Raw genomic sequence first — 13,851 nt, 5'->3', positions numbered from 1 at the left:
ACAGCAGACTGCGGTTCTTACCAATATTTACCACGATATAGAAGCCTGGATGTCTATAAATTGGCTCGGCCTTAACGGCAACAAAACAGAGCTCCTTATCTTTGGGTCAAAACATGCCCCAGCAAAACTGATCCTTAATTTTAAGAGCTTTCAAATTGGAAACAAAATCATACCCGTACAGATTAAGGTGAAAATCCTAGGTTTCCAACTAGAGGCTTCTTTAAACACAGATTCATACGTAAAACAGTGGAGCCAAAATTGTAATTGCTATCTACATCTTCTTAAAAACATCTGCCCTCATATTTTGGAAAACAACAGTGCAACCATTGCTCGAACTACTGAGGCTTGATTATTGTAACTCCCTATTGATCGGAGCCTCAACCTCCAACTTGGAATGCAAAGTGTTGCAAAACTATGCAGTATGCATTGTTAAGAAAGTACCAAGACAGGAAACTATTTCAAACCATAGACGGGAACTCCATTGGCTCGCTATCCAGGAATGTATCAACTTTAAAGTAGGAACCTTGGTCTACAGATGAGTCTTTGAACCTACTCCTGCCTACCATAAATCATTAATTCTGCAATATCTTCCAACTAAAGCATTACACTCCTCAAACAAAATGTAGATTATCTGTCTGGATCACAGCAGCCAACTTCTGGAACTTACTATCGATTGCACTGAGAACAGAACCTTATTTAAGAGTTTTCAGGAAAACGTTTAAAACCTTGTTTTTCAATCAACCAACTTATCTCCTAAAAATGTCTTCTGGAATCTACTTCTGTCTCATTATTGATGTTCGTTCTTAACGTGCAGATGTCTTTGCACTCCGATGCTAGATGTCTTTCGGCGCATTACAAATAAATCAATACATTAAAAAAAAAGGCTTGGCCCCACCTGCAAAGGGATAGCCCAACCCAAACTGCTTGGTCACATCCCTTCTGCATGAGACGGCAAGCATCCTAGACTGCTTTCAGCCTTCTTCGGCCTCATCAGTGAGGAGTAGCTTTGGGCTCTAGGCCCAGCAGGCACAGGACCCATGTCTGGGCATACCCATCCCACTCGGGTGACTATAGCAAAACACAAGAGGTGATGGCTGGAAAGTTCGGAATACATCTTAATCTCTGGCATTGCTCTGGACAACCCGCCAGACCATCGTTTTTCGTCTGCAAAGCCGTTACAAAAGGGGAATGACCATATGCAAATCAGGCTTGGTGCCACCCCCAAAGGGCAGCCCAGCCTGAACTGCTAGGTCACATCCCATCTGCACGAGTCGACAAGCATCCCCAGATAGGTTTCAGCCTTGTTTAGCCACAACTTACATGGCCCCTCCTGGAAATACCCTGTTATCTGTGCCTGTCTGTGTACCTGATGTGTAAATTTGCTCGGGGAGGCTTGTATTAAATGTTGAACTCCCCATACATTGCAATCTTCAAGGTCTAACTGGTACACTGTGTTAAGTGGGACAAGGGCCTGTGTAACTGAAGAGAAGGGAAAGAAAAAAACATACCACACTGTTAGTGCTCTTAGGAAGGTAGGAGGGAATGGGTTAGCGTCAGTCATAGTAGGCGCAGTCCAGTTGAGACATGGTATGTCAGGCCAGTCCCCTTGAAAGATATGTGTTAGAACAATCATCCACATATCAGGCTTGTGCCTCTAGAAGACTTAAATATGGATACACAATCAATTATGTGTTAGGCCTGTGACTAGTGGATACCAGTGTGGTAACGTTGTGTCAAATTCCATCTCAGGATTGTGTTGCATCACAATCATGAGGAAAGGGTGAGGCTGGACTAGAGACGGGCCCTGACAAGTCTCCGGGAAGCTTTCAGGTTGGGCATTCTGAGGCCAGATGGGGTTGGGTTAGAGGGAGCCCTGCAATGATTAATTGTCTTATATAGGTTGGTAGGGTTGGTACAGTGTCAGTTGAATGCCTGTGAATGGCTTTGGAAAAAATGATGGCAAGTGTCAGGCCTGAATGTTGTGATCTCTGTATCTCTATGGGTGGAAATAGTGAGGCTGTTAGTAGGGGTAGTGACTCATGAAACCGTGATGTCTGTTCAAGCGCCCTGCTAGTGTATTGAAAATGTACAGGCATTGGAATATATACGTCTTTCTGGCTTTGTCAGACTTAAAATTAACCCAGAAGTACAGCAATTTTGAGATCATCAAGAGTATGATTAGCTTCTGAAAAATGATCACCAACTGCACTCTTGTTTGTTCATCGCTTGACACTCTGATGATGGAGGTTTGTGCGTTTTTAGTAGCGTTTGACTACTTTCTCCAACATAGCAGCCACAACTGGGAAATTTCATACACATTATCAAGTAAACAATATTGTTGGATGCAGATGTAAAACGCCCCATAATTTTATAGTCCTGCCCCATGAGGGTTATCATGATTGTGTCCGAAATGTTGATATGTGGGTAGGTTGTCATTTGTTCCTGTAAGGCATAGTTGCATAATCTCAACTGTTTGTGTGTAGATTGCTTCTGACCATTATTCCCTTCAGAGTGGCTGGTTGTCTGAAAGTAAGGAGGGGCATCTCAGTGAAAAGTTCTCTCAGACTTTCATCTTGTTGCAGGATGGGTTGGAGATCCTTAACACTCTTGTGCAGGAATTCCAAATCTGACTTGTACGTGACTACCAGTGTTACCTGAGTTTGTGTGTCTTTTGCTCTGTATTCTTAGGGGTTGCTGCGGGGGATCCGTGTTTCCCCGTGAATCTGTATGTCCACAATTCTGCGGTTGTCCACGGTTTATGAAGTCTGATCTCAAAGTTTGTATGTTTTTATCCCGGTCCCTTGTGTCTGAGCATATTCTGTTGTATATTAATGCTTGGCTGAATATTGAAGCATGTTTTGTGTGCACTGTGTAGAAGCTGTCACTCTTCAAGTAGCTGGCACAGTCATTTGGTTTGCAATGTACTGTGGTCTGTAGCTGGTCATCTTTTATTGTTATGGTGGTGTTGAAGAAATGTACTTTTTCAGGAAAGTAGGAGAGTTTGAGGTTGATAGTTGTGTGGAATTCATTAAATATTTTTTTGAAGTTAATGAGCACCTGTTCCCCAGCAGCCCAAATCTGGAAGATGTAATTGATGTAGCACAGGTATCTCAAAGGTCCGCAGTCAGAGGTGTCACGGAAATCAGTCTCTAATTGTACCATTAATATATGAGCATAGTGCGGAGCCATTCGATTATACATGGCCATCCCCATCATTTGGACTTAAGTATCAGGACCAAATGTAAAATTGTTGTGAGTCAAGATGAATTCTATGCGCTTGACTATAGTGTCAGCAAGTGGGTTTTGACTGGCAAAAGCATTCATACATGCCTCAGTGCCATCGATGTTGGGAATGTTTGTGTAGAGTGACTCCACATCCATGGCTGTCAGTAATGTGCCCCTTGGCAGGGGGCCTATATCGTCCAGTTTTCTGAGTAGATCATTGTTGTCTTAGATGTAGCTGGGTGTCTCCCTTACCAGTGGCTTCAAGATTTTCTCGACCCAGCCAGAGATGTTCTCAGTCAGCATGCCTGACTCAGAGATGATTAGGTGTTCAGGGTGGATTTCTTTATGTATTTTAGGGAGCATGTAGAAAGTGCCAGTTATAGAGTTATTTGGTACTAGGCCATGAATGTGTTCCTGGAAGTTATTTGGGGGTTTCTTGATGATCCTCTTTTACATCTTTTTGTTGGGTCTTCCTGCAGCTTCATTGCAGATTGAAAAGCACGTACAAGAACATTTCAAATTCACTCAAGTATTAACATTGATTGTGCTTCCTTATGTTATTCAAGCGCTCCTTTGTGCTGCAGCAGTGTTAGGATATAGGGATTTTTGAAAGGAGCATGTGGATTGCCTTCTGCAAGGGCCGTATTATTGCCTGCATGATTTCAATGGTGTCCTGTCCGCACACCCGACATGAATATTCAAACGCTTTCTGTGAGATCAAGATAAAGTTGAGATAAAAGGAGTTCACAGTGCACCATGACAGTGGGCAGCCATTTTCCAGCTTATCTGGGTGCTCTGAAGCTCTAAATCAAAAAGGACAATTAGCTTGATAATTCCTCATTGTCTGGCTGCTCCATTTCTCCATTCACATGCTGGTGATTTACTTCTTATGGTTGTCTCGTGAACACAAGCGGCAATCGCTGAAATCAAACGAATAAATATAACTGCTCTCCCAATTGTTTATGGAATCAAATATAATGCCGTCCTGTTCATTTGTGTAAGGGACAACTTAACAAGCGTAGGGCTTACTTATCAAGGTGAGCCCAAAGTGCCCTGAGAGTCCTGCAAGTGTCACCGCCATGACCAGGGTCTCAGAAGAGGTCCCTCCACACATGCCTCCAACATAGGAGAGACTGGACGTTGATGCCCAGGACCCCAGGCCAGTCTAAGAGCAGGATCTGCCCCCTGTATGGTGGGTGGGAAAAGGGATGCTGAACACATGGTACAGGGGCACACAGCTGAGGCTTCTCCTAATGCAGCTCCCTGTTACCATAGATCAGCAGGACAGCCAGAACGGATGCGTAGATAGGAACAGCCATTGTATTGAGCCCCGCACCATCTTCCTGACAGCGAAAATACTGTGGAGAGAATACCGACACCTGGCACCATCTTTCTAGAGTCAACGCACAGTGGACTGCACTACTGGCACCCCAATACAGGGTTTCCGGGAGATGCAGGAGTCCGTTTGTGTTCTGCAATCTCTCCAGGGTGCTCCTGCAGACACTGTTGCTTGGTAGGATTGAAGTTCTGCCCCAACTGTGGGTCCCAGCCTCCTAAAGCCAATGTGGATGGGTGTGCAGAGTCTCACCTCCATCTGTGAATTCAGGATATGGAGAGCTTTGGTGTTTTCAGGTTTGTAGTGCTTCATGCTGGAATCCTCCCACTTCAAAAACACTGTAATCAGTGCTATATTATTACACAAGGTAATAGGACGCAATCTTTCATTCTCAGAATGATTCACGTCTCTGGCGAAGGGATTACATATATTGGAGAGGCCCATCACATGCCAAAAGCTGAAAAAGCAGGGACTAGTAGAGCAACATATGTCAGCCATCGTGGACAGGTGAGAGGGTGAATGGGATAAATCCACCTTATAGATGAGCCACTCCAACATCATGATTAGGATGAGTTGGGAAAGCTAATGGGCGCAGCACAGACCCAGAGAAAGCACAGGTAGCACTTAGCCTTTTGCTAGCCGACTGGGCAAGAGCGAAAGGATGGGCTGCAGTGTAGATTGAGGTGTATACCGCATATACATGTTCTCAGCAGCCTTCAGGGACGGTTTCCTCAGCAATCTGTACTTATTAATTTAGAACCTGGTCATAGCCTTGCAGACAGGGGAGTTTGTACACTTCTACAACGGCCCAGTCTACTTCTGATTAATGATTGGTGGACACATTTTCGATACATCTATATATATATAAAAGAAAAAGTCTTGACTGATGGACTGACTCATTAATGCCCAGCTCTAACCTTTTAACCTGGGAACGTGAACATTTTAAAGGTGCATTGTTTTCATGACGTAGCCACCCACTAATAATTTTTAGAAATTCTCTCCGTAAGCGGATGAATAGGGGGGGCTACATTTTTTATGAGGATACCTATATCTCAAAAAACGGAGATGTTACAGATGTTGATAGATTCTTATTCGAAAATAGAGAAGCACGTATTTTACAATTTTCCGAAAATCCACTAAAAATCCACATTTTAAAATCCAGTTAAGAGGGTTGAAAAGGGGGTTAATCACTTTTTAAGGATACCCATATCTCACAAACCGAAGATGTTAGAAAAGCAAAAATTCACATTTTAAATGTTCATTATAAAGTAAGTTTCTGAACTGCTTCTTAAAATTGGTAAAGTATCGTATCCTGTATTTAAGAGCAAAATTGTCATCCCTTGCGACCTAGGCCCAGTCGTCAATTCCCTTGCAGACCTCGCATCCAAAATTTACTCTGACAAAAAAATCAAATGGAGAAATGTCCAGAACGTGCCATTTGAACGCCAAAGAGCAGCCTGGCTTCCGTCATCAACAAGATACTTATTACAGTATCCAAATGGAGTACCAATCTGTAAACTCAGTGGGTCAAAGTGATGATGCAGTTCACAACCCTGTTGAGTTCTTGAAAACTTAAATCCTCCTGGTCTTCCCGAAAACAAACTTCTTCTCAAAGCGGGATCACATGTGATATTACTGCAGAAACCTCAACCCAGCTAAGCTCTTTAATGGCACCAGATTGCGAGTGAAAGTTCTCCACAGAAATGTGATTGAGGCTACAGTGCTAACAGGTTCTGGCCAGGGGGAGTCATTGTTCATACACAAATACCTCTTATACCTTCAGAATATCCGTTAGAATTCAAAAGACTTCTGTTCACCTTAAAGGTTTGTTTGGCCATGACCATCAACTAATCTCAGGGGAAGACTTTAAAGGTAGCAGGGATTGAACTAAGGGAGACTGCTTCTTGCATGGGAAGTTTTATGTGGCCTGTTCCAGAGTGAGCTCGCCTAACTCTCTGGTAATCCTAGCACCTGAAAGGAGAACCCCTATTGTCCCAAATCCAAAAATCCACATGAGCGAAGCTGCGGGCAACAGCTACTAAACGATAATCAGACCTTCAAATTGACAGCATTCTTTCATTTGGGGCACAGGCAGGATCTTATCTATTGGTTATTGCTAGTCATTGTCCTTCATCAGTCTTTCTTCATCTTTCTGAATAAATTGATTGTCCTTCAGCAATGTGGCAAATATAGCACAGTCTCTAACCATAGGCCAAAGTAGCAGATAGTCACATGTAGGGATGACAAAAGGTGGCTTTTTGGCAAAAGCATGCAAGCTGATAAGAGATGCGACCAATCATTAGGTGAGCTAGCACGTAATCTACAGATGATGGATCTAGGGAGAAGAGGAGAGAAGTACATGCAAAATTGAGATATTGGCACAGGAAACAGCAGCAAAACACTGGGGAGAAAATAAAAGGATGAGGTGGCCCCCGCAAGGCAATGGGGTCAGCAAGATGCAGAACTGCGACTTCCAGGGGGTGCATGTGGGGGTCTCATACTTAAGTAAATTTGTGAAGTACAGTGTGGGAATTAGTGAGGCTTAAATGGTGAGGGAAACAGCAATACAGTTCTCCACATGTCTACAGCAGAGTTGTGATATACCCTTGTGGAATCACGGATGCATCAATCTGGACTATTCATCTTTAGGTTGTTTCTGTTCATGTATTGACCCAGGATACTGTGCCTCATTGTGAGTTCAATGGTGAAGTAATTGTTTGGTGGTAATTTCTTTTTGGTGGTAATGGAATTATCACAAGTTTTATTGCACTTCTGTATTGTAAGTTTGTTCTTGAACTCGAGGATGTACATGCAGCAAGGTGTGATATGGATCCATTGGGGATTTGGTAGATTTTCTGCAATAAATCTGCCAAATCTTTTAATGGAGTCCTGTTGATTCCAAAAATGGGGATTAACACCGTCATGCCACTATTTATAATCCAGCAGTAATTCCACTGCTCTGAGTGGCAGCAATGGTACCAGAGTTTGGTGGTATTTCCACACAATTAGTAAGGGAATACTGCCAAACTAAGATTGAGGGCCAATGTTCCTTATGCAACCCCTCCTCCCTTGAAATGTGGTCATTCTTTGAGGCAAACAAACAAAGTGGTATAGCCAGGAATATCCCCAGGTTGCACCTTCACTGTGGAGATAAATTATGGAACGAGCATATAGCAGTTAGGGTAGTTAATCCTGACCCTCACTTTGGAGGGTCAAGCTGATGCTCCATGCCTGATAATCTGAAGTCATACCTGGTTGAGCCTGTCTCAACTGATAAAGTGGAGCCCCATTGCCTGGAGGGGTGCTGTGCACCGCATTCACCACCATGCCTGGTCTTGAAGTTACTCTGCTGTGCCATGTTGCCAGGAGGGGCACTGCACTGCATTCACTACCATGCAAGGGCTTGAAATCATTCCATGGTGGACCCACTGGCTGCATAACAGCCCCAGGTCACATCGGGTATATGCAGCCCAGCTGGAGGACTTCTCTGGGGCCTCCTCTGCAGCTAGGTGTACCAGGCGGCCTCTGGTAAATGTGCCCACTTCATCAGGATGACCCGAGGCTGCTCCTAACATACGCAGTCTGGGTCTGAACTCTGGTAGCAATGCTGCCCTGGGCAAACCAAGCACTCGTGGCCCAGGGGAAAATCATCCAGAAAAAGGAGCTACAGCAACAAAGAACACCAGGGAGCCATGGCTAGGTTGCCTCACTTGTGAGGACCCAATGTAAATAGGATTTGTATAAAGTGGACTTTATATTTTTAGGGCGATTTTTACATTTTGAAACATTTTTAATGCATCTGCATATATAATGGTAGATTTAACAATACGAATAGTTAGGTGTTAGGCATATAATCGTAGTGCATTGTCCCTCTTTGTATAAAAAAACTCAAAAACTGCTGGTGTACTAGACCAGCATTGCCACCTGCCGAAGACTTCATGTACACCATCTCGCTACTGAAAGAACTCATACAACAGCATTACAGTTGTCCTCCTGTCCTTTAGTTGCTGTGTATATATTTGAAAGCAATCAGTGTTTCCTTCATCAGTGGGTTGCATCCTTTCCTTACTTACAGCCTTTCCTTCCTGACCTTTCTACTAGGTGTTTACAGGATAGTGAAAATTACTGTTTGGAGAAATAATGAATAGTTGTACCAAGTATTCAGCCGAAGGCAAACATATAGCCAGATAGATCAATAAGGGGGCAAAGTGTGGTTCCTGCCCTGTTGATACAAAAGAAAGTTTACTATACTACTTGATGCCATGTTGGATCATCCCACTCTGCAGCTGAAGGCCATGAAAGATTCCTCTGGGAACACGAATCAGGAAGTAATTGTCTCATCTCAGCAACACAGGGGACAAAATCAGAGAGCCAAGCCACTGATGGACTAGACGATCAGGTGATGAGAGAATGTGTCAGCACCTCTGGTTTGTGGATTTGTTTTCTGTCTATAACATCAATTCCTGCAGCCATCTTCAATCAGTGACATCACTTCCTGTGGTCATCTTGGATCAGTGACATCACTTCCTGTGGCCATCGTGGATCAGTGCTATCACTTCTGATCTCCTTAGGGGCGGCCAGCCAAGGGCGTCCCAGTTAAGGGCAGTAAAGTGACTAGCCTCTTTGCCTCTTCACCTATGAGCCTTTGCTTTTGCACTGCTCCCTGCAAAACCTGTTAGTGTTCCTAGCTTGCTAATTACTGTGCTGTCTCTCCACACTGCGGTACTCATCTATAATGCATACACTCCAGCTTCTCCTGCTGCTCTTATTACTCACCTATCCCTATCCCTATTGTAGAAATCACATCTCATAACTCCCACTACTCTATCTCTCTACTTCTATTTCTAACAAGCCAACGAGCTAACCATACCTCCCCTAATACCTATCCACCTCACCTCTCTTCCTCTGAGACTTAACTTCTCCTATCTTCCTTACCCCATTAACGGATTATTGCACCTGGAATGCTCAAATTGTATGCACCAAAACATCCTTTATCACTGACTACTTTCATGCCATCTCTCCTGCCCTAGAACTTCTTACTTTTTTTCATCTGATACTGCCACTCTGGTGGCTGTAGATGACTCCAAACTGTACTTCATTCACTCTCCTCGTCTGACTGGCAGAGGTGGAGGTACCGGACACCTAATCTCTTCCTGCCTCAATGCCTCACAAATCCTCAATGAATTCACCATCTCTACTATTGTTCCACCTCGCTCAGTTCACATCATCTCCATCTATCACCCTCTTGGTTCTTTGGTGAACTCTGGTAACTGCTTGATTCTCTTTCCACTAAACATCACCTTGTTCTCTAAAGTGACTTTAACCTTCAGCCTGCAGCCACTTCTCAGAAATCTGAACTTCAGCCTTTTCTTGGTGACAATGCTATCCACTCTATCCATAACCTACCCACTGCCACAGGGGGTAATGCTTTGGATCTCTAATTAATCTCCACCTCCCTCTCAGCCACGAATACTACTGTCACACCATCCCTATTTCATCACTCCTTTGTTTCTGCCACCATCTCCTCTCCACCCTCTGACCTCTCCTCACCACGTTCCTCCCCATTACTAAAAGGAAATTAAAATCGGCTGCCATTCTTCACTTTCTCTCTGACCTACAGTTCTCACTCTCCTCCTTCACACCTTTCCTCTAACACTACATTCCCCAGCTACCAATCCCTACTATATGTCTCATTCTCCTCTCACTTCCCACTACTAACTTTCACCCCAAAGTCTCAGCATCCTTAAAGGTGGCGCTATGTACATACCACCTTCATTGATGTGCAGAATGTATTCTCATGGAAGGTATCCAAGTATTTGCTTTGGAGATGCGGTGTGAAGAGAAAACACTGCTGGAAAGATAATGCCATGGGAGGCTGCCGCAGCCATCCCTCGGCAGTGTTTTGCTTGCAGAGCATCTCCAAAGGAAATTCTTGGAGACCCTCTGCGAGCAAAATACATTCCACAGATCGATAGAGGTGGCACCACCATTACTGGTGTGCAAAATGTGTTTTGCTTATGGAGAGTCTCGAAGGATTTCCTTTGGAGGTGCTCTGTGAGAAAAACACTGCCAGCAAAACACTGCTAGGCTGCAGTAACCAATACTCTGCTGCAAATGCCACACTTGCTGGTGTGCTGAAAGTATTTTGCTCATTGGAACAAAATACATCCGGCAAACTAGTGGTTTTACAGCAGTCAGTAAGCAAATGACTTATTGGCTGCTGCAACCGTATCCCTGGGGTCTCCACAATATAGTGTTGGGGACAAACTCCCAGGTAGGTTCGAGGGCTACTAGGAGTTTGCAGACTCCTGGAATGCCTAATACCTTCCCCCAAAAGGAACGTAGATCTAGCCAGTCAGCAAGTTCAACTGCAGTTTATTACAGCCAAAAACCAACAGGGATCAGCACAAGGATTGAAGAAATCCTAAGACATCTCAATGTCTCTTGGCTCGCAGGCCAGTTTTGTATCCCAACGGTGTCATTGTGATGTCACAACCTGGGCCACTCTCCAGAAAACCTATCGCACTACTGGATTGAGTACAGAGTGCCACCTATAGTTGACCCTATACTTGTTCGTCTACTGGCTCCCGGATGTCAGGTGTCTTGTCTGGTCCATCCCCAACTTACTACCGTTAAACAATGTTGCAGTGTGAGGGTCTTACCATTGGTTCTTGCCCGTTGCTACCCACCCCTAGGAGTCTGCGCTGTGATTGGCTAGAGCTGATCTCCCCAGGCCTGGGATCTGAAGTGATTCTCAGCTCTTGGTGTACCTTCTCAAGGTGATAAGAATGACTATGTGTCTGCATTGTAACTTGTGTTCACCACCTTAGACTATGGGAGTGCTTGTTCATATTGTGCAACACTTGTCTCACACTGTAACATCTTTGTTGCAAGCCTCTGTCTGGCGGCATGAGATCGACTCTCTTTCCCAGCTCCTGGTTTTGATTCATCTGAATTGGCCGGGTCAGGTGTTCGGAGACTGTGATTTGGAGCTTCTGCAGCTCTGAATTATGAGGAATTATTTGCCTTAATTTCAGTTGGTGTTACTGTGGTTCAGGGAATGGAATATCGTTTGTATCTGGTAGCGTTGGCCGCAGGTCCTGTCTCACACGTTTGCTCTTCATTTAGCCTGAATTAGCCTCAGTTCAGCTCAAGGGCTTGGGGCCTGCTGTAATTTTCCTAATTTTTCTAAGCCATAACGTGGCTTCTACATGTTCGTACTTTTCTATATTCTCCATATGTTAGTCACACTTGGCTCTGTCAAGTCCCATAGGTGCACCTGCAGTTCCATTACGTTATTTGCATATAAGCATCTGCAAGCTTTATTCAGGATCTCTTGCTTCTTACGGTTTCTGCATTGGTGCATTAAGCTAGTGACAAAATAATAAAAGCAATGGCAATATGTATATTTATCTGTCCTCTAACTATAGAACTGTACGCTCGTGTTCTTTGTGTATTCAGGTGTTTGTTTCCCGATGTGCGAATGGCACGTGTGCTTCCTGTCTAATGCTGCTACGTCGGGGTGTCTCTACCGACGTCAGTGGCTTTGCCTTCTCAGCGCTTTAGTCAATACTGTCAATTGAGTTCTCTTTGGATGTCGCCTGAGGCTTCTCATCCACTCTGGGTAAGGCTTGTTCCGCACCTGGTCTGTAGGGTTGGCTGAGTGGGTACCTTTCGACATACTTATCGATTACTGGAGCACTAGGAATCAGTCCGAAATAGTATGGGGGTTACAATATCTTATGGCCTTCTTCTGCGTCATGTACCTTATAGGAGAGGGAGCAGGGGGTGAATTTGCCCATCCCTCTTCAATAGACATTCGAATGGAGAGAAACCTATGGAGGCTTGTTTTTTTTTTAAAGAACAGCAAAGAGGGCCCACAGTATCATAGTGTCCCAATTAATCGCATCAGCCCCTACCAGCTCCGTAATTACAGTTTTTAAAGTCTTATTAAATTGTTAAATATTTAAAGGTTTTTGCCTTGCTTGCCTATACCTGTCTCTCAACGAGTGCATTAACACATGTGTGGTAGAACAAAGGAGATGAGTTGATGCGTGCCTATGTCACCATGTTGAGCCCTGTTGAAGCTATGCCCAAACTAAAGTCTAGCTTCCCACACTGGAAATAATCAGAGATATATCTCACACAAAATTCAGCACCATGCACAATCTTCCTCTGCCTTGAGAACCAGAGCAGGGCCCTGGGCGGTGCCTTCCAAGGGTACGACACATCTGTACCACAATGTTCAATTCCTGCCTGCAGAAAATCTCTCATATTTCATACGCATTTTTAATAAACAATAAAGAGCCCGAAAAGTCAGTTAATTTAAGATTTAAATGTTAGTGCGTCATCTATTATCACTCCAAGGGTCTCAACTCTGTCCTGCTCTGTGTTAAAAGGCGAGGGAAAAAAGTAATTGTTTATTGGCTCGCTTTATATAGATGCATCATGTGCATGTCAGGCATAAATGTACAGAAACGCACAAGCAGCTCATTAATCGACGATGGTGTCGCTTTGCATAAAGGAAGCTCACTGTCCTAAGACAATTATACTGCGTCAGAGCTCTGCGAGCACTCAGCACCGGGGGTGTGTCTTGTTAGCATCAGAATGGGAATGGCGAGCCCGGGCTTTCATTTTCCTCAGCTGCATGCTCTGCAGGATTTGCGAAATTGGAATCACGTGTCTCACTAAGCTCTTGCTTGATGTGACGTCCCTTAACAAAGTTGAACCCATGCAATCCTAGAGAAAATAATTACTGCACAAAATTAGTTGGAAATTGTATTAAACGTGTTTGTAAAAGGAGGAATCTGTTCGGGCTCAGTGCACAAGACGACTGATTACACATCTCTCTATATTCCTTAGGCGAAATCCAGCCTCCTCACATGCTGCACAAAACAAGGCTTTACTTGTTAATGGTAAACAAAACATAACCACCGAATGCAGTTTACACATTGGGTTGAACCGGTTTTAAATTAAAATGTTTGTTTACAATCCTAAGGATTAAAAAACAAAATGGTGCTGTACCAAGACAATATTTCTCTGTTAGGTCACAAAAGGAAATTGTCATCTCAATCTACGATTGTTTGATTAATAGAGTTCTTCCCGCTTAGAATGATATCAGTGGTATTGCTCTACACATGTTTCGACAAATCATTGGACTCATGGTTATCTTCCCCCATGTCCATCGTCTTCGTCAGGACCTTGCACTATATTTGACAATTCTTTCTATTTTGTCTTGTAGTTTTCATGGGACAACTTCTGTAAACAAGTAAATAATGTTCTAGTTTCAT

The sequence above is a fragment of the Ambystoma mexicanum genome, chromosome 9, assembly GCF_040938575.1.
Source record: "Ambystoma mexicanum isolate Mex_15411 chromosome 9, UKY_AmexF1_1, whole genome shotgun sequence".
NCBI classification, from domain to species: domain Eukaryota; kingdom Metazoa; phylum Chordata; class Amphibia; order Caudata; family Ambystomatidae; genus Ambystoma; species Ambystoma mexicanum.
Note: the sequence above shows the minus strand (reverse complement) of the source record.